At 45.1% G+C, this 23,535-nt stretch overlaps 1 long non-coding RNA gene across 2 annotated transcripts in view; it reads left to right on the top strand.

Moving 5' to 3' along the window:
- Window positions 1–23,535, top strand: part of LOC132342321 (uncharacterized) — a 68,947-nt gene that overhangs the window by 38,632 nt on the left and 6,780 nt on the right. For both annotated transcript variants that reach the window (XR_009490652.1, XR_009490653.1), the window contains one exon: window positions 17,366–17,535. This is a non-coding gene — a long non-coding RNA (uncharacterized lncRNA). The remainder of the gene's footprint in view (window positions 1–17,365; window positions 17,536–23,535) is intronic.

Genomic DNA, 23,535 nt, shown 5'->3' on the forward strand with positions numbered 1-23,535 from the left:
ATTCGACAAAAGCTGTCATTTATTCAGAGCAAATCCAAAGTCAGTTAAAGAGTCAAGCCCCAGGGATGTTTGAGGTCACCAGGATAAACTGCTTTCATAAAGAAAGAGGGAAAGTAAGTTCAAATGACTGGATTTCACTAAATCTAAGTCACCACCTATTGTAAATGTTGCATTATTTTGTTTCTGCTTTGTTGACTATGCCAAAGCCTTTGACTGTATGGATCACAAGAAACTGTGGGAAATTCTGAAAGAGATGGGAATACCAGACCACTTGACCTGCCTCTTGAGAAATTTGTATGCAGGTCAGGAAGCAACAGTTAGAACTGGACATGGAACAACAGACTGGTTCCAAATAGGAAAAGGAGAACGTCAAGGCTGTATATTGTCACCCTGCTTATTTAACTTACATGCAGAGTACATCATGAGAAATGCTGGGCTGGTAGAAGCACAAGCTGGAATCAAGATTGCCAGGAGAAATATCAATAACCTCAGATATGCAGATGACACCACCCTTATGGCAGAAAGTGAAGAGGAACTAAAAACCCTCTTGATGGAGGTGAAAGAGGAGAGTGAAAAAGTTGGCTTAAAGCTCAACATTCAGAAAATGAACATCATGGCATCTGGTCCTATCACTTCATGGGAAATAGATGGGGAAACAGTGGAAACAGTGTCAGACTTTATTTTGGGGGGCTCCAAAATCACTGCAGATGGTGATTGCAGCCATGAAATTAAAAGACACTTACTCCTTGGAAGGAAAGTTATGACCAACCTAGATAGCATATTCAAAAGCAGAGACATTACTTTGCCAACAAAGGTCTGTCTAGTGAAGGCTATTGTTTTTCCCAGTGGTCATGTATGGATGTGAGTGTTGGACTGTGAAGAAAGCTGAGCACCAAAGAATTGATGCTTTTAAATTGTGGTGTTGGAGAAGACTCTTGAGAGTCCCTTGGACTGCAAGGAGATCCAACCAGTCCATTCTAAAGGAGATTAGCCCTGGATTTCTTTGGAAGGAATGATGCTAAAGCTGAAACTCCAGTACTTTGGCCACCTCATGCGAAGAGTTGACTCATTGGAAAAGACTCTGATGCTGGGAGGGGTTGGGGGCAGGAGGAGAAGGGGACGACAGAGGATGAGATGGCTGCATGGCATTACTGACTCGATGGACGTGAGTCTGAGTGAACTCCGGGAGTTGGTGACGGACAGGGAGGCCTGGTGTGCTGCGATTCATGGGGCTGCAAAGAGTTGGACACAACTGAGCACCTGAACTGAACTGAACTGAAGGAAAAAACCTACTACCAAATAAACTAAAACACAGCATTGATTCTAACAAACACATCACTAGACATGTTTGAGAAGAGGCTAGATGATCAGATTTCAGTAAATTTAGTGGAAGTTTCTTTTTTGGGAATTACTTTGAGTTAAAAAATCTCTCTGACATTACCTCCAAAGTCTCTGACCTTTTAACTAAATGTCCCACAGATTCTCTGGCCTTAGCACTAGTGACCTGGTGGACTCATGGACTGAAACAATAAGGATCCAGGCACCAGTGGAGTTTTAACCCTCCCAGAATACTTTACTAGTACTTTAACAGGAATAAGGCTTCTTCATGGTAATTATGCCTTGGTTCTGATATATTTCCCAGAAGAAGAAATCAATAGAACCAATTAAAGAGCAGAAAGGAACAATGACAAGGATAATTCAAATTCATCTCTCAGTTAGAAGATAATAAATTTTCACATTTGAATATGGAACACCTACTGATATATTACAAACCTGGTAATGCAACTTAATTAGCAAGCACCAGCTCAGCAGGAGTGACAGTGCTTTCCAGCTTCCCCTCCTCTTCTTTCCACCTCATTTTCCTCTTTCTCTTCCTCCTCCTCACCCCATCCAAGGATAGATAGCATAAATGCTAAGGCAGAACATGGCAGTGCCTGCCCCTCAGCCTCTCTCAACTGTAGTGTCTAATTATGTAACTTCAGCCCTGCCCTACTTCCTTCTGGTTTGTTTGGTTTCTATTTATTTGGCCACGCTGCATGGCATACAGGACCTTAGTTCCCTAGCCAGGGATTGAACCCACGGCCCTGCAGTGGAAGCACCACTGGACCTCCAGAGAAGTCCCAGCCCTGCCCTACTTCTGAGCCAACCCTGAGCGAGTTGTGCTTGCATGCATTCCTTCATTTAACAGCTATTCATTGAGCCCTTGGTTTAAAACATGCCCTATATTATACTATGATGGGAATAAAGATATGAAGGACATAATCCCTACTCCTTCAGGTGGAGAGGCAGATAAGAAATTCTAGTAATCAAGCTGATGTAGATCCAGTATCTAACTATGAGCGATCCTTTGTATCAGCCTTTTCTTAATCCAAGCACACAAACCCAGGCTGCTGGGAGGCAGATTGGAGTGATGCTGCCACAAGCCGAAGAATGCCTGGGGCCACCGGAATCTGGAAGAGGCATGGAAGAATCCTCCCCTACAGGTCTGACAGTGAATGTGGCCCTGCCAAGATGCCGATTTCAGACCTATAGCTTCCAGAACCATGAGACAGTGTTTCTTTGGTGTTAGCCACCTCGTTTGTGGGACTTGGTTATGGTAGCCGTAGAAGGCTAATATAGATGCCATGTTACTCTCTAGGTTGTTCCTCCCAGGAATTCAAAGCAAGAAGGGAGCCTATGGTTTTGCTCTTCATAAAACTGTGTGTCTCACTTTAGTCCTTTTACCCTACAACTGCATTATTTATCCCCAGGGCCACCTGACCCTCGCTCTTGCTCACTCCCTTTCCCATGGCATGCTAGTGAGACCTTTGTTGGCTTCCCAAAAGTAAAAACTTTGTCTTCCTTGCTCACATTTTAGAACATAAAGAAAACCTGGGCTTCCCTGATGGCTCAGATGGTAAAGAATCCATCTGCAATGCAGGAGACACAGGTTTGATCCCTGGGTTGGGAAGATCCCCTGGAGAAGGGAATGGCAACCCACTCCAGTATTCTTGCTTGTGAAATGCCATGGACAGAGGAACTTGGCAGGCTACAGTCCATGGGGTCACAAACAGTCAGACACAACTGAGTGGCTAACACATTAAAGAAAAGCAGGGCTTCCCTGGTGGCTCCATGGTAAAGAATCTGTTTGCCAATGCAAGAGACACAGGTTCAAACCCAGGTCTGGGAAGATCCCACATGCCTCAGGGCAAGTGAGCCCATGCACAACTATTGAGCTTGTCTGTGCCCTAGAGCCCAGGAACCAAAACTACTGAACCCAGGTGCCTGAACTACTGAAGCCCATGCACCCATGAGCCCCATGCTCCACAAGAGAAGCCACTGCAATGAAAAGCCCACGCACCACAACGAGAGAACAGCCCCTGCTCACAGCCACTAGAGAAGAGCCCGAGTACAGCAATGAAGACCCAGCACAGCCAAAAAGAAAGAAAAGAAAAGAAAGTGGTTTTGTGTATAAGATTTGTCCTCCTGGCAATCTTTGGGGTTGAAGGTTACATGAAGAAGAAAAAGATAATATGCTGTCAATCATATTCCAAGATAAAACATGCTCACTATCAAAAGTACATTTGCTTTTAAACTGCTTGTCTACCAGTGATGCTGATCCATACCCCGACTCATACCTTGTGAGAACAGATAAGGAGAAACTGTTGTAAAACCTAAAACTGTTGCTTTAGGACTAAGCAAAATTAATTTACCTACAGGGAAATGTACCTATCATCACAGCATGACTTAACAGATTATATGTTACACTAACTCGTAAAACTCAGAAAAATTAGAATTCTTCATTGCAAGTTTAGAAACCATCTCAAGCTGTGGGGGTGTAGTCGCCAAGTCATGTCTGATTCTGTGCAGCCCCAAGTACTGTAGCCTGCCAGGCTTTTCTGACCATGGGATTCTCCAGGCAAGAATACTGGAGTGGGTTGTCATTTCCTTCTCCAGGGGATTTTCCCAATCCAGGGATTGAACCTGGGGTCTCCTGCACTGCAGTCAGACTCTTTACTGACTGAGCTATGAGAGAAGTCCCCATCTTAAGCTGGTGTAAGGGGAAAAAATAATTTATTACATATTAAAAAAAAAAAACAGAAACAAAAAAAAACTAGGTGTGCCCAGAGCAACGGGTCACAGGAGAGGACTGAAAGAAGAGCAGGAAGTCCATCTGTATTTGTTCTCCACTTGTCTCTGCTCACCTCTCTATAGTTGATTTTCTATCAGAGGACCACCTTCCTCCGTGCATTCGCCTACTTGGTGGAAGCGGCTCCTAAATTCACGTTACAGGGCTAACCATTCACTTTCTCTCAGTCCCAATTCCTAATCTTGGGAAGGGGCTCTGATTGGCCCAGCTGTGAATAAGAGCCCACTGCTGCATCAGTCAGGTGTAGCGGTCATGGGGTAAAGCAAGGAAGAGGCAGCCCCACAAAGCTAGAACTAAGAGTCAACCCCCATAGCTGTAAACCGCAGTGTCAAGGAAGATGGGCTGGCTGGGCAAGCAATCCTAATGATGTCTTTCACCATGATGCCCCGAGAAGGTTCTCTAGCCAGCCACACAAACAAAATGGTATTGTCAGGAGAAGACTAGAAATAGGCCAGCTAATCAGCCCCCTCCTTGTTCTCAGTAGGACTCAGAGGTGGGATGAAGGGACAAATCCCAGTAACTCACGCCATGCTGTATTAAATTGTACCGAATTACCCCTCTGCTGGCAGCTCTTTCTCTCAGGATGTATTCTCTGGCAGGAGACACCTCAGTCCTTTAAGCAAATGAGTTCTGTTAACACCAGCGAGGTGCAGTGCAAAGAGAGTAAAATATCCTCTAGGCCACAGAGCATGGGCTCTATATCTGGAGCCAAGGAACGAGCCAGGTTAGAGACAGGAAATGGTTCTTACTCGGGATGATTTTTAGGAGGATGAGTTCATTGCCAAACACCTCCTCCTTACCTTCTTCTCGAGAATACAGTGTTGGGTGCAGAAACACAAGTTACTGTAGAGGATAATCTGGTTCAGTCCTGTTTCCTAAACCCTCATTAAGACATGGGCAACAGAGAAGGATGAATACTGTGTGGTATCATTTACATGTGAAATCTAACAAAAAGCGGGGAACTCTGAAACAGGAGTGGAATAGTGGTTGTCAGAGGCTGAGGGGTGAGGGAAATGGGAATATGTTAGTCAAATGTACAGACTTTTAGTTATAAGGTGAATAAATTCTTGTTGGGCTTCTTTGGTGGTACAAATGGTAAAGAATCTGCCTGCAATGCAGGAGACCAGAATTCAATCCCTGGGTCAGGAAGATCCCCTGGAGAAGGAAATGGCTACCTGCTCCAGTATTCTTACCTGGATAATTCCATGGACAGAGGAGCCTGCTGCTGCTGCTGCTGCTGCTAAGTCGCTTTAGTTGTGTCCAACTCTGTGCAACCCCATAGACGGCAGCCCACCAGGCTCCCCCGACCCTGGGATTCTCCAGGCAAGAATACTGGAATGGGTTGCCATTTCCTTCTCCAATGCATGAAAGTGAAAAGTGAAAGTGAAGTTGCTCAGTCGTATCTGACTCCTAGCGACTCCATGGACTGCAGTCCACCAGGCTCCTCCATCCATGGGATTTTCCAGGCAAGAGTACTGGAGTGGGGTGCCATTGCCTTCTCCGACAGAGGAGCCTAGTGGGCTACAATCCACGGGGTTGCAAAGAGTCAGACATGACTGAGCAACTAATACACTAATAACATTTCTAATGAGTAAGTTCTGAGGCTCTAATGTACAGTATGGTGACTATGGTTAATATTACTGTGTTGTATACTTGAAGTTTGCTGACAGAATAGATTAAAATATTTTTAATTTGTTTATTTTTAATATTTATTTATTTGACTGTGCTAGCACATGAGGTCTAGTTCCCTGACCAGGAATTGAACCTGGGCCCCCTGTATTGGGAGTGCCAAGTCTTAGCCACTGGACCACAAGGAAGTCCCAAGAGAGTAGCTCTTAAGCATTCTTGCCATCTCTCCAAAAAAAGGTGATGAATGTATTAATTAACTTGATTGTGGTAATCATTTAACAGTGTATATGTACATGAATCATCATGTTGTACACTTTAAATATATACCATTTTATTTGTCAATGGTACCTCAATTCAAAAATTAGAATTCAAAAAAAGATTGGACGGTACTTAATATTTCTAAATTATCTGTGCTGTGGTCATAATAGTACCTTCTTCACAGACCTATTAAGGATTAAATGAGATTATTCATTACAAGCAATCAGCTCAGTGACTGACAATACTCATCAGCAGCTATTAATGTTATAGCCATATTTGACGTAGTACCTCTTTTTTGACTTCTCTGCAGCCCTCTCTTCTATGTCCTCTCAGCTCAGTCCTCTCTTCTATGATTTTTAATTTCTGTGGTACAGAAGGTATCCATAACCCAAATCCTCAAATCTTAGGTGCAATTCTCTTTTGTTTTGTTTTAGATTTTTTTTATGGAAAAGTCACAGCATTTATCCAAAAACAAGAGCCTAATTTTTTAAACCATTTTTGGGGCTTCCCTGATGGCTCAAATGGTAGAGCATCTGCCTGCAATGCGGGAGACCTGGGTTCATTCCCTGGCTCGGGAAGATCCCCTGGAGAAGGAAATGGCAACCCACTCCAGTACTCTTGCCTGGAAAATTCCATGGACAGAGGAGCCTTGTAGGCTTCAGTCCATGGGGTAGCGAAGAGTCGGAAGAGTCGGACATGACTGAACAACTTCACTTCACTTCCTCATAGTTAATTTACAATGTTGTGTGTACAGCAAAGTTGTGTGTGTGTGTGTGTGTGTGTGTGTGTGTGTATACGGCTTCCCTGGTTACTCACTCAGTAAAGAGTCTACCTGCAATGCAGGAGACCTGAGTTTGATTCCTGGATGGGGAAGATCCCCTAGAGAAGGAAATGGCAACCCACTTCAGTATTCTTGCCTGGGAAATCCCACAGACAGAGGAGACTGGCAGGCTACAGTCCATGGGGTCACAAGAGTTGGACATGACTTGGTGACTAAACCACCACCACCATTTATATACACACATATATATCCTTTTCAAATTCTTTTCCACTATAGGTTTATTACAAGACACTGAATATGGTTCCCTATGCTATACAGAAGGTCCTTGTTTAGTTTATACAGAGTAGTGTGGTTATGTTAATTCCAAACTCCTAATTTATCTCCCAACCGCTCCAACTCTCCACCATTATCCCCTCTGGTAGCTATAAATTTGTTTTCTACATCTGAGTCTATTTCTGTTTTGTAAATAAGTTCATTTATATTCTTTTTTAAGGATTCCATATATAAGTGATACATGAGATTTGTCTTTGTCTGACTTCACTCAATATGATAATCTCTAGGTCCATCTCTATTGCAGCAAACGGCATTCTCTCATTCTTTTTTATGGCTGAATAATATTCCATTGTGTATATATACCACATCTTCTTTACCCATAATCTATCAATGAATCCTTAGGTTGCTTCCAATTCTTGGCTATTGTAAACAGTGCTGCTATGAACCTTGGGATGGGTGCAGTTTTATTTTAAACAGAAGATCCCCTGCATAGTCTTAGGGTTACCAGAAAAATTACCAGCCCATAAGTTAGCGTTCCCATTAAGCTATAAATACCAGAGAGCCTATTTAGCCTGTGATGTTGGCCTCTCTACATCTGGGCTGGGTATATGGAATTGGAGAAGAAATTTGGGATGCTTTGGAGAGAAAACAGAGGAAAGCAAAATATTATTAGCTCTCTAGTAAATCAATCACAGATGGCCTTCAAAAAATTAACCCAAAAGCAGAATGCCCATTCTCAGAAAATGCCTGCCTTCTTAAAATAATCTGGAAAAGTCCCAAGAACATCTTCCATATGATCCAATATTCACTGCTTCAGCTGGAAATGTGAAGAAAAAAAAAAAATCTTTGTTCTTTCAGTCTTTGCTCCTCCCATTTTCCTGACAATAGCAGACCAAGGAATAGCATGTAATGATTTCACCCTATGTAGATGAGGGGCCCCATCTCCTGCCCTAGGAAAGGGCTGGTCCATTCAGAAATGAGCTTCTCTGCAGGCAGGTGCAGAAGGGAGTTTTGTCTGCCTGGTCCAGGCTGCGACCGTCACCCACAGGGCATCTAAGCTGCCATCCCTCCCCTGCTTCTTGCAGCCAGTGGCCCTGCACTCTGAGTTGTTCATTGTGTGATTAATGAAAGGTAATGGCCCTTGCAGGTACTTTGCCAGGGATCCCCAAATTCAAACTCATGCTACCAAGATGGACTCTCCCTGCCTCCTTTTATTCACCCAGCTCTGTAAAATGTTTTTAAAGCTCACAGAGTCTCTGAGAATTCTCCTGGTTGTTAATCTCAGCATTAGAACCCTTCTCTCTCGATTAAGATTCCTACAAAAACCCCACAAAACTACAGAAAGGAAGTCATTGCTTTTTCTCTTTAGGCCAGTTACCTGCTTTATCCTAGGGGAAAATAGCCCAGCCAATAAATCTTGGGGATAAACAACAAGGTCCCACTGTATAGCCCAGGGAACTTTATTCAATATCCTGTGATAAACCACACGGAAAAAAATGTGAAAAAGAATATGTAGGACTTCCCTGGTGGTCCACTGGTTAAGAATCCACCTGCCAGTGAGGAGGACATGGGTTTGATCCCTGATCTGGGAGAATGCCACATGCCGTGGGACAACAAAGTTTGTGCACCACAATTACTGAGCCACACTCTGGAGTCTGTGCTCCGCAAAGAGAAGCCACAGCAATGAGAAACCCAAGCACTGCAACTAGAAAAAGCCTGCATGCAGCAACGAAGACCCAGCGCAGCCAAAAAAAAAAAAAAAAGAATATATGTATAACTGAATCGCTTTGTTTATACCTAAAACTAGCACAACATTGTATATCAACTATACTTTAATCAAATAAAATTTAAAAAAGAGCCTTTGTTGGCTGACCAGAGCCTCAAACTGTGCTTCTGCTCAGAACTTCCAACACATGGTTAAAAATCATAGCTAATGCTTCACGGAAATAAATATTTCAAACCACTTGCTTTCTGGCCTGCCAGATGGCTGCATTTCACACTTCCAACTGTGTCAGACTCCAAAAAACTCAGCGGCTCCAATTTTGCAATGAAGTTTATGATCCTGGAGTAGGGGTTGGGGAGGTGGATGGGTAAAATAGGAAGGGTTAAAAAAAAATTTTTTTTTTTATTGGAATGAGTTCCACTTGCTTCACTCAAGCATCATAGAAACATCATTCATGGGTAATTCCACAGCAGAAATTACAGTTAACCAATGCACTCAGCAGAAGTTCTTCTCATATTTACCTGTCCACACATGCCCCACCCTTACATCACATCCTGCATCAGTTTAATTAGCTGTGTCTCTTGCTCCCTGCAGAATAAGCCCAGGGAACACCAGTCTCTGAGGTGGGTTGACACACTTGGAATTTTTTACATATTAGATACAGATGTCCATACAGAAGAGCCCAAGCGTTGGGTTGGCCAAAAAGTTCATTTGGGTTTTTTATGTAAGATGTTACATAACATCTAACATCTAACATCTAACATCACTTCATGGCAAATAGATGGGGAAACAGTGGCTGACTATTTTGGGGGGCCCCAAAATCACTGCAGATGGTGATCGCAGCCATGAAATTAAAAGACACTTACTCCTTGAAAGGAAAGTTATGACCAATGTAGACAGCATATTAAAAAGCAGAGACATTACTTTGTCAAGAAAGGTCTGTCTAGTCAAGGCTATGGTTTTTCCAGTAGTCATGTATAGATGTGAGAGTTGGACTATAAAGAAAGCTGAGCACTGAAGAATTGATGCTTTTGAACTGTGGTGTTGGAGAAGACTCTTGAGAATCCCTTGGACTGCAAGGAGATCCAACCAGTCCATCCTAAAGAAAATCAGTCCTGGGTATTCATTGGAAGGACTGATATTGAAGCTGAAACTCCAATACTTTGGCCAGCTGATGCAAAGAGCTGACTCATTTGAAAAGATCCTGATGCTGGGAAAGATTGAGGGCAGGAGGAGAAGGGGACGACAGAGGATGAGATAGTTGGATGGCATCACTGACTCAATGGACATGAGTTTGGGTAGGCTCCGGGAGTTAGTGATGGACAGGGAGGCCTGGTGTTCATGGGGTCACAAAGAACTGGACACGAATGAGCGACCATACTGAGCTGAACTAAATAGGACTGGGGGGCGGAGTCCTCCGAATCTTTTTAGATCCAAGGTTTTCTCTGTCCATTGGGGCTGCTATAACAGAATATCAAGGATGGGGTGGCTTATAAATGACAGACATTTACTTCTCGCAGTTCTGGCACCTGGGAAGTCCAAGATTCAGAGTCTGGTGAGTGCCCACTTCCTGGTCCATAGCTGTCATCTCACTGTGTCTCATGTGGCGGAGGGGGAAGGGCACTCTCTGGGGTCTCTCTTACAAGGGCACTAATCCTCTTCAGGACCCACCCTCATGTCCTAATTACCTACCTATGGCCGCACCTTCTAATACCATCACATGGGGGCGGTAGGAGTTCAACATATGAATCTGGGGAACAAAATGATTCAGTCCATTGCAATGGTCTTGGTTTCTCTTAGATCCTTCCTGACTGTCTTTCAGGACTTGTGTTGAAAGGGTATCAAAATAGTAGCAGGTCATTTAAGTCTCTTGTTGCCATATGTTTGGTAGTAGTAGTATTGTTTATTATTATTTGCCTGCGTGCTAGGTCGTTTCGGTCATGTCTGACTCTTTGCAGTCCTGTGGACCGTAGCCAGCCAAGCTCCTCTGTCCATGGGGTTCTCCGGGCAAGAGTACTGGAATGGGTTGCCATGCCCTCCTTCAGGGGATCTTCCCGACCCAGGGCACAAACTCACATCTCTTATGTCTCCTGCATTAGCTGATGTGTTCTTTATCACTAGTGCCACCTGGGAAGTCCTTGCTATAATTAATATATATTCATTAAAGAAAAATCAGAAAAGAAAAATAAATCAGAGAAGGCAAAATTCTAAACACACATATACACAAACCATGCCAGATCTTATAATACAAGGAAAACCAGTACTAACATTTTACTGTATATTTCCCCAAACTTTCTCTGTAAGTAATTGTGTTCCCTGGTGGCTCAGATGGTAAAGCGTCTGCCTGCAATGCGGGAGACCGAGGTTCAATCCCTGGGTTGGGAAGATTCCTCTGGAGAAGGAAATGGCAACCACTCCAGTATTCTTGCCTGGAAAATTCCATGGATTGAGGAACCTGGTGGACTACAGTCCATGGACTCTCAAAGAGTTGGACATGACTGAGCGACTTTACTCACTCACAGGTATCCATAGTAGATTTTGTGACACCAGGTTCCTGCTATATCTACTGTTTGAATACTGTTGTTGTTGTTTTCATTTAACAACATACTGTGGACTTGTTTCCAAGGCCATATAAACCCTCTGTGCTCGTGTGATCACGCTCATTCACATGTTCCCACAGCATCTGGATCCCTTGCAAACAGAAGCTTCCTCCCCCCAAAATGCCCACAGAGTTCAAGAAGTTCAGCGTCAGGGCTGAATTGAACTAAGAAAAGCAAGAGGATGAATTTTCTCCATGACTCCCATTGGTGCTCCCAGTCTCAGCTCTGCTCCTCTCTAGATACCAGACCAGGCTCAGAAAGGCGAGAGGGTGATCCTGCTGGAGGCAGCATGAGAAGAGGCTGAGATCAGGCACTCTCTGTAGCCATAGAAATTCAGGACCATGGACATGAAAGCTCTGGGAGCATAAACGTGGGAACGGTTCCAAAGCAGAGGCCCTTGCTCTCACCTAGCCTTAGATAAGGCTGACGTGCAGCATAAAAACATAAATCAGTGAGTTGTGGATGCTGCCTCCCTTCCTAATTAGCATGAGAAATGTCACGTCCTTGGCAGCCCCCACTGCCCCTCTCCCAGCCTGAGAAGCCAGCTGAGAGAGTTTTAGCAGCTGGGAGCCTCCTGTAGCCCTGCCAACCAGTCTTTCCCCAGACCCGGGGCGGCAGGGGGTGGACGGCCATCATCCTCGTGTTCTCTGCCAACAAGCCTGGCGAGAAAGCTGCTCTCCAGAAATCAGCACCTCTGAGCAACGAGCTGCCCCGGACAACTGCTCTGCCCAGCAGCCTGAACTACAAGGGGCTCTCACGGTCCTCAGGGCACCAAGTCCCCTGAGCTCTAGCAGCCAGTAGTAGTATTCTTTGCACAGAAACTGTAGTGTGCAGGAGCTGCACGAGCATCCTGCACTCAGCACACTAGCTGTTCCATGCCGAGCGTGTGATGCCAACAGGAGGAAGTCGTTCAGCTTCAGCCATGCATTCGGTCAATCACCAGGCATTTATTAAAGCTTTCCCCTCCCTTCCCTCCTCTCTTTCCCATTTCTTATCTCTCACCAAGTTCCTTTTTTAAAGTTATTGAATCTATCCCTTCCTCCTCAAGCCCAATTCTTCCTTAATTTTGACCTCAGTGAAGTTGATCGTGGCAGATGTATTAATAGCTGTATCTGTCCTATATGTCCTCAGTTCCTTCTCATTTTGGTATCTATACCAGCTTATCCCTGGGGAAGGGTCCTTTATCCAGTCTACAGGGGTGGGCCTGGCACTGTGCCCCCGGGAGTGCTAGTGCCCAACACACCTGCCCACAAGGAGGATGTGTTCCATGCAGAGCCATTCAGAGCACGTCTGTGAAATTTGATATGAAGTTTCAGGGAGGAAGAAGGTCTCTTTTGATTCTTTTAAAAAAATATTTTTAATATTTAGCTGTGTTGGGTCTTAACTGCGGCATGCAGGATCTTCAGCCCTCGTTACGGCATACTGACCATTGCAGCATGTGGAATCTAGTTCCTTCACCAGGGATAGAATCCTAGGTCCCCGGCATTGGGAACACAGAGTCTTAGCCACTAGATCACCAGGGAAGTTCCTCTTTCACTTCTGAATCAAAAGTTATAAGGATATAGTCTTGAAGTTTTCAGCAACCATTGTTCCTGCCCTGTGGACATAACCTGTCTGTAGGATGAGAGGCTATAACACATAAAGAAAAGAGAAAACTAGCAGAGTCGAGAGATGGAGACAGGGACTTACCTGGTGGTTCAGTGGTTAAGACTCTGCCCTCGAAATGCAGGGGCTCAAGGTAGATCCTTGGTCAGGGAGCTAGATCCCACTTACCACAATGAAGGCCCGGTGTGGCCAAATTAAAAAGAGAGAGAGGGAGATGGAGAGAGATCTGACGACCTTTTTTACATTCCTGGATCCAGTGGTGCCTTTATACCCTGCTCTATGATTCTGTGTCTCTCTCTCTCTATTTATCTGAAGTTAGTTTGAATTGGATTTGTGTTTTAAATGAAGAGTTGACAAATACACGTCTGGACGTCTAGACGGTGTCCCTGCTTCTCATCTCACCACTACCTCCTTCAATCTGTTCTCCCTGATTCTACCAGAGTTAACTTTCTAAAATATATTATGATTTATAAAAGATGTATAAAATATTAATACAAATATGGTTGTGTTATCTCCTTACCTCAGAAATATCACTGATTTCCTTATCTCAGAAATATCACTGATTTCTGTATCTGAGATAAGGATAAACTCGAAACTCCTTATCATAACATATTAGTCTCCTATGGTCTGATGGCTGACTATTTCTGCATTCTCACTTCTAATCACTACTTCCCTTTCCCTCCTTATGCCCCTAAGCACTGCCATCACTTCATAGGCTACACTCCAGCTTTGCAAACAAACTGACCACTTCTTTACCATGCTTTGCTGTTTGCATACATACCCTGTCATTGCTACTTGGCTGCCTGGTGAACTCACACCCATCCTTCAAAACTCAGCTAAAGAGTTTCCCCAGGGGTGCAGTGGTAAAGAATCTGACTGCAATGCAGGAGATGCAGGAGATCTGGGTTTGATCCGTGGGTCTGGAGGACCCCCCAGAGAAGGAAATGGCAACCCACTCCAGTATTCTTGCCTGGAGAATCCCATGGACAGAGGAGTCTGGCAGGCTATAGTCCATGGGGTTGCAAAAGAGTCAGACACGACTTACTGATCTAAAAAAAAAAACAACTCAACTCAAGGGGTACTGACCCATCTCTCTTTGGTTCCCCAGTATATCCTATACACACCTTCAAGATAGAATATGTGCCTCCAAACAATCTTAATCCTGGACTAAAGCTTATTGAATTCAAGGTTTATGTCTCATTTGACTTTGAGCTCTCTGCAGTTAGTTCTGTGTCTGGTATACAGGAGGCATACAGTAAATGTTTGATAAATGATCGAACCGATGAATGAATAAGGTGTGTGCCCTGAGATTGGCACGGCTCAGGAAGGTTATGACAACAATTGTCTGGGACAAGTGGGTCCTACTCTTTCCCTGCTTATCTTCTTTCCCATTTCCATTCCATCTCCTCATTGTGCCATCCCAACCCCAGAGGGAATTATAGGGAATAATTGATGGAACAAAATGGCAGTTTTTCCTCCAGGTACTCAAAATATCTTAGAAAAAGCCAGTCATTAGGCTTTTTGTCATTCAGCCTCATTTTCAGGAGGCAACAGGGACAAAGAGACAGTCAGTGTCCACTCACTCTTGACTCCATGAGGCCCAGGACCCTGCTGTCTCCATGGTGATGTCCCCAGGCACTTCGAATAGACATCTACTAAGTGTTTGACTGAGTGACTGACAGGGCACATGTCAAAGGCAGAGTAGTAAGAGAAACTCAGCACCTTGACTATACCCATTGTCTCATCTCTCCCCAGCCAGACACATCATTCTGCTTTCTAAAGCCCATTGACAACTCCTGACTCTCTGTGGTGTAACGATGCCATTTCTCAAGCATGGCTAGAGCTGAGCTCACAGCCTCTGACTTCAGCCTCATCAGTTCAGTTGTCATCCAGGCTTCCCCACTGTCTGTAAGAGCTGGCTCTTTGCCTTTTCAGGTGACAGAACCTAAGGCCTGAGCTGGCAGTGCAGCTGGCATTCAGGTTAGACTGATGCTCTCAAAGAAAGGCTATGGGACAGAGCCCTTCTTTAAGCAGCACAGAAGAGACTCAGCCTGACCGTGGGGCACCAGCGCAGCCAGGGACTCTCACCAGGTCCAATGGAGGGAGTTGATTTTGAGATGAACAATCTATCTTACAGACCCTGAAGATCCATAGGGAAGTTGTGTAAAGTTGGGGGAGAGGGGGAGGGAAAGGGTGTTCTCTGTGATAGCAAATGCAAGTCAATAAAATACTTGAAAAAGGAGGCATGATAAGAAACTAACTTTACATGGTCACTAAATTGAGAATTAATTAAAAAGTTAAGCTCCAGCAGAAGATGGCCCTTTTTTCTTCTCTGTCACCAGCTGATGGTATTTGGGGGCAGGGGAGAGAACCAAGGCCCACGGGGATGCAGGAGGGAAATAAAGCAGTGGGGTGGGTCATGCTTCCATTACCACCAAGCTCACTTGACCAACACCTTCTCAAGACCACCAGGCAGGGCCACTGGGAACTCAAGGAGGAGGGAGAGGAGCCAGGCAGGGAAGGGGGAGGGATGGGGGACAGAGTTGAGAGTCTAGGTAGGTGATGCTGGTGGGGGCACCTAGCCAGACCTGCAAGGATTTTGAAGAGGCCTGGGAATGAGAGCTCTTGCTAGAGAGCCCTGGAGAAAGTCACAGTGAGTGGGGTTATCCAGACGAAAACAGCCTTTCATTTTATTCTTTTTAATTTTTGAAAAAAAATTTTATTTATTTTGTTTGGCTGTGATGGGTCTTAGTTGTGGCATGCGGGATCTTCAATCTTTGTTGTGGCATGAGGGACTCTTTTTTTAATTGCAGTATGTAGGATCTAGTTCCCTGACCAGGGATGGAACCTGGGCCCCCTGCATGGAGTCTTAGCCACTGGACCACCAGGGAAGTCCTGAAAACAGCCTTTAATAAGGAGGGAGGGAGATAATAAAAAGGCTTTACAACGCTCTGGTGTTGATAGAGGTTGAGTGTGGGCTCTTCCAATGATTTCTTTTCACATTGAACACGTTCATTCTTCCCCTAAACTCAGGCCTCCTCCTCATTCATAAAATGACAATGATAGTCCTTCTTCACAGTCATTTTGGGGATCAAGTGAGGTGATTCATGGTAGCCTGGGACCTCACAAATACTAGGTTTTCAATATTACTGTTTTGTGTATTTGCAATACCGAGTTGGTATTGGAATTGAGCAGACTCAACACATTAGCAGAACCTGTAGCCAAAAATAAGGAGCAACTGTTCTTTGTTCAATAAAAGCTTTTTGAGCACCTTCCAGGCTGTACTGCCAGGAACTTGAATACACAGGGTGATGGAACAGTTGGTTGCACCCAGTCACACCCTTCCATGGGAACTGCCTTCAGGGGGCCTTTTCGGGGCATAGGACACACGGAAGTATAACCACAGGTGGGCGTGTGGAGAGGGAGTCAACTGCATCTTCAGTGTAGGCACACTGCATTTTATTGCACTTTGCAGATACTGAGTTGTTTTTATCGTTTAGAGTGTTTTTCTGTGTGTTTGTTTGTTTTAACAAATCAAAGGTTTGTGGCAACCCTGAGTTGTTATATAAGTGCCCTTGGCCAACAGCGTTGGCTCATTTCACGTCTTTTGTGTCATATTTTGATAATTCTCACAATATTTCAAACTTTTTCACTCTGATTATATTTGTTATGGCGATCTGTGGTCAGTGATCTTTGATGTTACTGTTGTAACTGTCTTGAGGCACCACCAGTAGCCTCACCATGTAAGACAGGGAACTTAATCACTAGATGTTAATGTGCTCTGATTGCTCCATCAACCAGCTGTTGCCCCTTCTTCCCTCTCCTCAGACCTCCTTATTCCCAGACACATAAAAGTATTGAAATTAGGCCAATTAATAACCCTATGGGGACTTCCCTGGTTGTCCCACAGTTAAGACTCCATACTTCCACTGCAGAGGGTATGGGTCCAATCCCTAGTTGGGTAACTAAGACTCTGAATGCCACGAAGCACAGCCAAATATAAATGAAAAAAAAAAAAAAAACCTACAATGACCTCCAAGTGTTCAAGCAAAAGGAAGAGTCACATGTCTCTCACTTTAAGTAAAAATGATTTACAAATGATTCAGCTTAGTGAGGAAGTTACATTGGAAGCCAAGATGAGCCAAAACTAGGCTTCTTGTGCCAAAGTTTGCCAAGGTGTGAATGCAAATTTCAGTTGTCTGTATATATATATATATATATATATATATATATATATATATAGCTATGCTGGATCTCCATTGCTGCACAGCCTTTTTTTCATTTTCTTTCTTTAGTTGTGGGAAGCAGAGGGCACTCATCGTTGCATTCTCAGACTTCTCATTTTGGTGGCTTCTCTTGTCGCACAGCACAGGCTCTAGAGCGCAGGCTCAGCAGTTGTGATGCACGGACTTAGTTGCCCCGTGGATGTGAGATCTTCCCAGATCCGGGATCCAACCCATGTCACCTGCATGGGCAGGTGGATTCTTATCCACTGAGCCACCAAGGAAGTCCAAAGGAAAAGTTCTCGAAGAAAATGGTAAGTGTTACTGCAGTGAACACATGAATGATAAGAAAGTGAAACAGCCTTATTGCTAGCAGTGCAAGAAAGGGTCCAGAAGATGTAGAGGCTAGATATTGAGGAACAAACCTCCGGAGTTGACTAAAGAGACCAAGACATGAGATCCTTCAATTTCCTTGTTTATCCATTACTATGTGTTGGAATTATGCTTCTTTTACAGATAATAAAATGGAGGCTCAGGAAAGTTAAGTAATCTGCTCAAGATGTTTCAACTAATACATGTCAAAGCCAATGGTATTTCCAACCTCAAAGGCCATCGTCTTTCCATTCAGAGATTGTTCACTAAAAAAACAGCATAACAAGATGGTTAGGAGCACAAAGTTTGGAACCAGATGGCCCCAGCTTCCTTGTATTTAGAGTAAGGATAATGTGCCTATTGTAGAACATTATTATGAAGACACAGTAAGTTAATCTCACTAAGTGCTAAGCAAATGTCAGCTGTGGTGTAGCAGTAGTTGCAGTAGGCTGGGTTTTCCTTTGTGTATAACAATCAGGAAGAGAAAGGTAGATGGGGTTTTGGAAGACTGTGGATTCCAGTGCAAGTGAGTGAAATGATAAGTCATTTATATCACTGAAACATAGGGCATCTGGTGGAAAAAGTAATAAGAAAGACCGTGTTGGGTGGTAGGTTCAAAGCCTGAGCAGCTTCAGCTAGGACTGTCTCCCCTGGAGAAGGATGTAAGATGGGGGCAGAATGACACGCTGAGTGTGTCCATTGGCTGCTGAAGGTCAGGGACTCCCCACCAACAGAAGGACCCCCACACACACACACCCACATGGGCAGTCCTGGAAAGCTGAAAGGAACTACACTTGACCTGAGCCTTCTCATTCCCACACCACACCCATCCCCAAATCACCTCTTACCTCTCTCCACCTCTTTGGAATTTCATGTACTTGTCCCATTGATGTTGAGCAGTAGGACTCTGTAGTGTCCCATCAAGGCCCAAGTGTGTTTAAAAGAAAAGACTTGGTAATTTAAGATTCTGGGACTGCTGATCTCTGGCAGTGAGACACAGAGGGAGCCCATGAGTTCAAGTAGAAATGCCTTTGTGACCCCTTTTCATTGAGTTGAGCAGGCTGCACTGTGGTTCTCAAACTTGTCTGTGCAGAGAAGTCATCCAGAGAACTCAAAAAGAAACAGATTCCTTGGCTCCACCATGAACTTTCTGTCTCAGAATCTCCAGGGCTAATGAAGAGGACAAGCACCTGGGTGATAACGTCACTAGCTCTTGTTGCTGCTGCTGCTAAGTCGCTTCAGTCGTGTCTGACTCTGTGCAACCCCATAGACGGCAGGCCATCAGGCTCCCCCGTCCCTGGGACTCTCCAGGCAAGAATACTGGAGTGGGTTGCCATTTCCTTCTCCAATGCATGAAAGTGAAAAGTGAAAGTGAAGTCGCTCAGTCACATCTGACTCTTAGCGACCCCATGAACTGCAGCCCACCAGGCTCCTCCGTCCATGGGATTTTCCAGGCAAGAGTACTGGAGTGGGGTGCCATTGCCTTCTCCGCACTAGCTCTTAAGGTTGAGCATCTAGACTTGGGCTGCTTGAAGCCCCCACACAGAGGGGTGTCCTCCTTCCCTATCAACTGCAGGGGCTGTGGGACTTCCCTGGTGGTCCAGTGGTTAAGACTCCATGCTTCTGTTACAGGAGGCTTGGTCCAACCCCTGGTCAGGCAGCTAAGATCACACATGCCTGGTGCAACTGGAAAAAAAAAATGTAGGAGCTGTGAAGGCCCAATGAGCATGCCCCTTGACTTGGGCAGAGACCGTCAGCGCCCGCCTGGTGTCCTGGCCAATGCCTTTCCCTCCCACCTCCTCCTTCATGCCCTGTGTCACCACCCTGTTGTGGAGGAAACCTCCCCTCCTCCACCACCATCACCACCTCCACTGCAATGCCCACCCCAACAAGGGAAATACAGGTACTTTCTATTGAATGCCTTATCCCAAGTATTACATTCATTTTTCCCCTGAATCATCACAACCATACGAGATAGTCACTATTATTATCCTCATTTTATAGATAAGAAAGGACTTCCCTGGTGGCTAAGATGGTAAAGTGTCTGTCTCCAATGCAGGAGACCCGGGTTCCATCCCTGGGTTGGGAAGATCCCCTGGAGAAGGAAATGGCACCCCACTCCAGTACTATTGCCTGGAAAATCCCATAGATGGAGGAGCCTGGTAGGCTACAGTCCATGGGGTCACGAAGAGTAGGACATGACTGAGCGACTTCACTGTCTTTCACTTTTATAGATAAGAAAATCAAAACTAAAAGCAATTAAGAAATATGCCTGCAAGCATGAAGCTAGGCCATGGTAGGACTTTGACCTTAGGTTGGTCCAGATCCAGAACTGTAATTCCTAACTCCAGCACTTGGCTGCCCCTACAAGTTCCCAGCCACTAAGTCTTCACAGATACCATGTCTCTTTTTTACAGAGGACAACTGTTACACATTCTTCCCTTTGAGGGCTGGAGATGGAGGAGCAGCTTGTGAGTAGCGGCACAGAGCCACCTACCCTCAGAATAGACTCACATCTTCCTGCTCCCTGTGGGGAGCCTTCAAGACTTTGTTCTAGGAGTCTGCCTTCCTGGGCTCCTGAAACAGGGCTATGGACGAGGCTGCCTGCCAGCCAGCCAGCCACCTGTCTCCACAGTATAATGCCCGGGGCTCTAATCCTCCCACAGAGCCGCTGAATGGCAGTAAACTGCGGCGATGCGTGGGACATTTTGTACTCCCCTCCCTTGGTCCAGCATCATATGTTTGAACTGCTAGTTTGTTCAGTCACTCAGTTATGTCCAGCTCTTTGTGAACCCATGAACTGCAAAACGCCAAGCTTCCCTGTCCTTCACTGTCTCCCAGTGTTTTCTCAAACTCATGCCCATTGAGTCAATGATGCCATCCAATCATCTCATCCTCTGTCGCCCCCGTCTCCACTGGGTGTTAACTGTACTCCTTGAATGGTGTTTTTCAACCCTGGATGCTCTTTCCAACAGCTTTAAAAAAAAAACTCTGCCCTACCAACCAGAATTTCTGGCTTAACTGAGTTAGGAGCGTGCCCAAAGTCCCCAGGGATTCTAATGGGTGACCATGTTTAGGAAGCCCAACCCTAGGATATTGCTGCTGGTCTGGTGCTAAGAATGTCTTTTAAATTTGGGAAAGTGGTGTTTCTTTCCTCCTGGAGAAACTTAAGTAACTCTTCTCTGATGAGAAGGAAGCAATTGCTCATATTGAGAAAAAGTTGTTTCTCTTTCCCTCCCCATGTGGACCAGAGAATCCCTATGTGCTGGGATCTCATGAGAGCAGAGACCCTCCAGACAAAAGCTCTCTGCCTCAGCAGTCCTGGTGGAGAAACTGCATCGAGGGCCAGAATCAGAACCCTCTCTATAGTCAGAAGAATGAGAATAGAAAGGGTGGAATCAGAGACCTGGATTCTTTTTTTTCGCCTTGGGCTGTTCTGTGTTTTCATTGCTGCCTGGGCTTTTCTTTAGTTGCGGCAGGTAGGGGCTACCCTTTAGTTGCCATGTTTGGCCCTCTAATTGCAGTGGCTTCTCTTATTGCGGAGGATGGACGTGAGGGCACATGGGCTTCAGTAGTGGCAGCACGTGGGCTCAGTAGTTGTGACTTCCGGGCTCTAGAGCACGGGCTTAACAGTTGTGGTGCACACGCCGCTCAGCATGTGGGATCTTCCTGGACCAGGGAGCGAACCCATGTCTCTTGCACTGGCAGGTGGATTCTTTACCACTGAGCCACCAGGGACACTGGAAGCCTGGATTCTGGTAGTTTGTCCTCCGGTAAGGACTGTTGTCAGCCACCCCACAAGGAGCTGCTGCTGCTGCTGCTGCAAAGTTGCTTCAGTCGTGTCCGACTCTTCGTGACCACATGGACTGCAGCCTACCAGGCTCCTCTGTCCATGGGATTTTCCAGGCAAGAGTACTGGAGCGGGGTGCCATCGCCTTCTTCGGCCCCATAAGGAGAGCTATCTCTAAAATCTAGAAAGAAGCCTGCTGCCCTCCCCTGTCCCTTATTCCTCCGTCTCACGATACTTGGAGTCTAACAGTTCTTTCTCACATGTATTCCAAACCCCTGCCGCTGCAGTGAAACGGCAGTTTTCCTGTCTGTCCTTGTCTGAAGCAAAGAACCGCTGTTCCCGTTGTACAGATCTCCCGAGGACTAGCTGGTGGAGAGGCTGGTGGCAGAGGGTAAAGACAGAACTGTCTGACCTTGGTTTTGTGTAAGCCCTCAGGTGAAATTCTTCTCTTCCTCCGGGACCCTAATGAGCTAAACAGAAGGTCATTCAAGTGAAGCCTCCTAAGTTTCACTCCTGGAATGAATAACTGTGACTTGGGGTTGTTATTGTTCATTATGTCTCTTCACTTATAGAGGGGATAACATTGTTTTGAGGGAAGGCCTCATCTAAGGAACAAATCAGGGCATTCCTGGTGGCCCAGTGGTAAAGAATCCACCTGCCAATGCAGGAGACGTGGGTTTGATCTCTGGGTCAGGAAGATCCCCTGGAGTAGGAAATGGCAACCCACTCTAGTATTGTTTGGGAAATCCCATGGACAGAGGAGCCTGGTGGGCTACAGTCCATGGGCTCACAGAGTTGAACGCGACTTAGTGACTAAACAGCACTGATAACAAGGAATGAATCATCCTTATTTGCACTTATTTTACCGCTCTGGGCCTCCCCCAACTTCCACCACCACCACCAATAGCTTCACCTGAATTTTGTGAAGCAAAAAGAAGGGCAGATAAAGCCAGCATATGAACTGGCTCTTCTCTGTAGCAGAAAATAGGATGACAAGGACAGTATGAGACTGTTGCATTTAATATCCATAGATTTGTTTCAAGGGACAAGTCTAGGTGTTGAAAAACGGAACAGAGGTGGTCGTCTGAGGGGCTTAGGGGACTTACCTCAAGGGTCATGTTTCTGTTTGTGGCTGTGCAGTCTGTGTTCTGGCTTCACAGTTACTCTCACCACCTGGAGGGAAAGAACAACAACCCTCCCTGCTCAGTGACTCACTGGCTGAAATCAAGTCTTCAGTCTATTGGGCAGATTGTCCCACTTCTCCTCCCCTCCTGCCCTCCATGCTGTTTAGCTGTGAGTGTCTCTTTCTAGTTTTTCCCACCGGGATAGCGTTCTTAGTGTTCTCTGCAATAGACTACCAAATAGAGTCTATGATTCATTGACCCAAATTATGTTCCCACTGACAATATCTGAAGAAATTCTGTTCCACAATGGCTTGCTGAATTTACAGGATACATACATCACTCCCTGGAATTCACCCTCCCCAGTAAGGCCAACAAAAGAGCAATTTACATCTTATCTCCTCGGAAGTCCTTGATGAAGAACGTACTGGTCTTGGCAATTTACTGTGTCTTTTCAAAAAGTTATGAGAAAGCAAGATCATTAGGGTTTTTCTGTGAAGTGCAGTTAAATCCCTAGGCATTTATGAAAGACTTCTCTGTTTGGACAATAAGCTATTTTCCTAAACCACAATTCTGAGGTCAAGTCCTAGGCTTACTTCCTGCTATAAGCACCTGAAGGCATCACAGACAGTTTTCTCAGCAACTATGTAAATTGCATAGGAACCAGGATCTATCTTTGATTTCTCTTGCCAATGATCTTAAGGAGGAAACAAAGTAATGTAAAAAGTTAAGAAGTCAAACATATGTTGCTTTCCTTAATGATAAGCTTCTTCTGTAGTGATTTTGGTTTTCGTACACTCATCTCAGAATGAAATAAAGTAAAAGTTAAAAACCTCCTTCGTTAGTTTATAAGTTGCCGAGCAGAGTTAGGTAGAGTCCTTGCAAAGCAAAACAGAAGCATGAAGATGGAGCGAGCATACTCTACCTCATCTCTCCCACTGAAGGCAGCTATAAAAACTGGAAAGAATGCATGGGGCAGCTGAAAAGATGATGGCAGGTGGCTTGGAAAAGGAGACCAGGATTTGAAGTAC

Source organism: Bos taurus, chromosome 15 (genome assembly GCF_002263795.3).
Source record: "Bos taurus isolate L1 Dominette 01449 registration number 42190680 breed Hereford chromosome 15, ARS-UCD2.0, whole genome shotgun sequence".
In the NCBI taxonomy this organism is placed as follows: Eukaryota; Metazoa; Chordata; class Mammalia; order Artiodactyla; family Bovidae; genus Bos; species Bos taurus.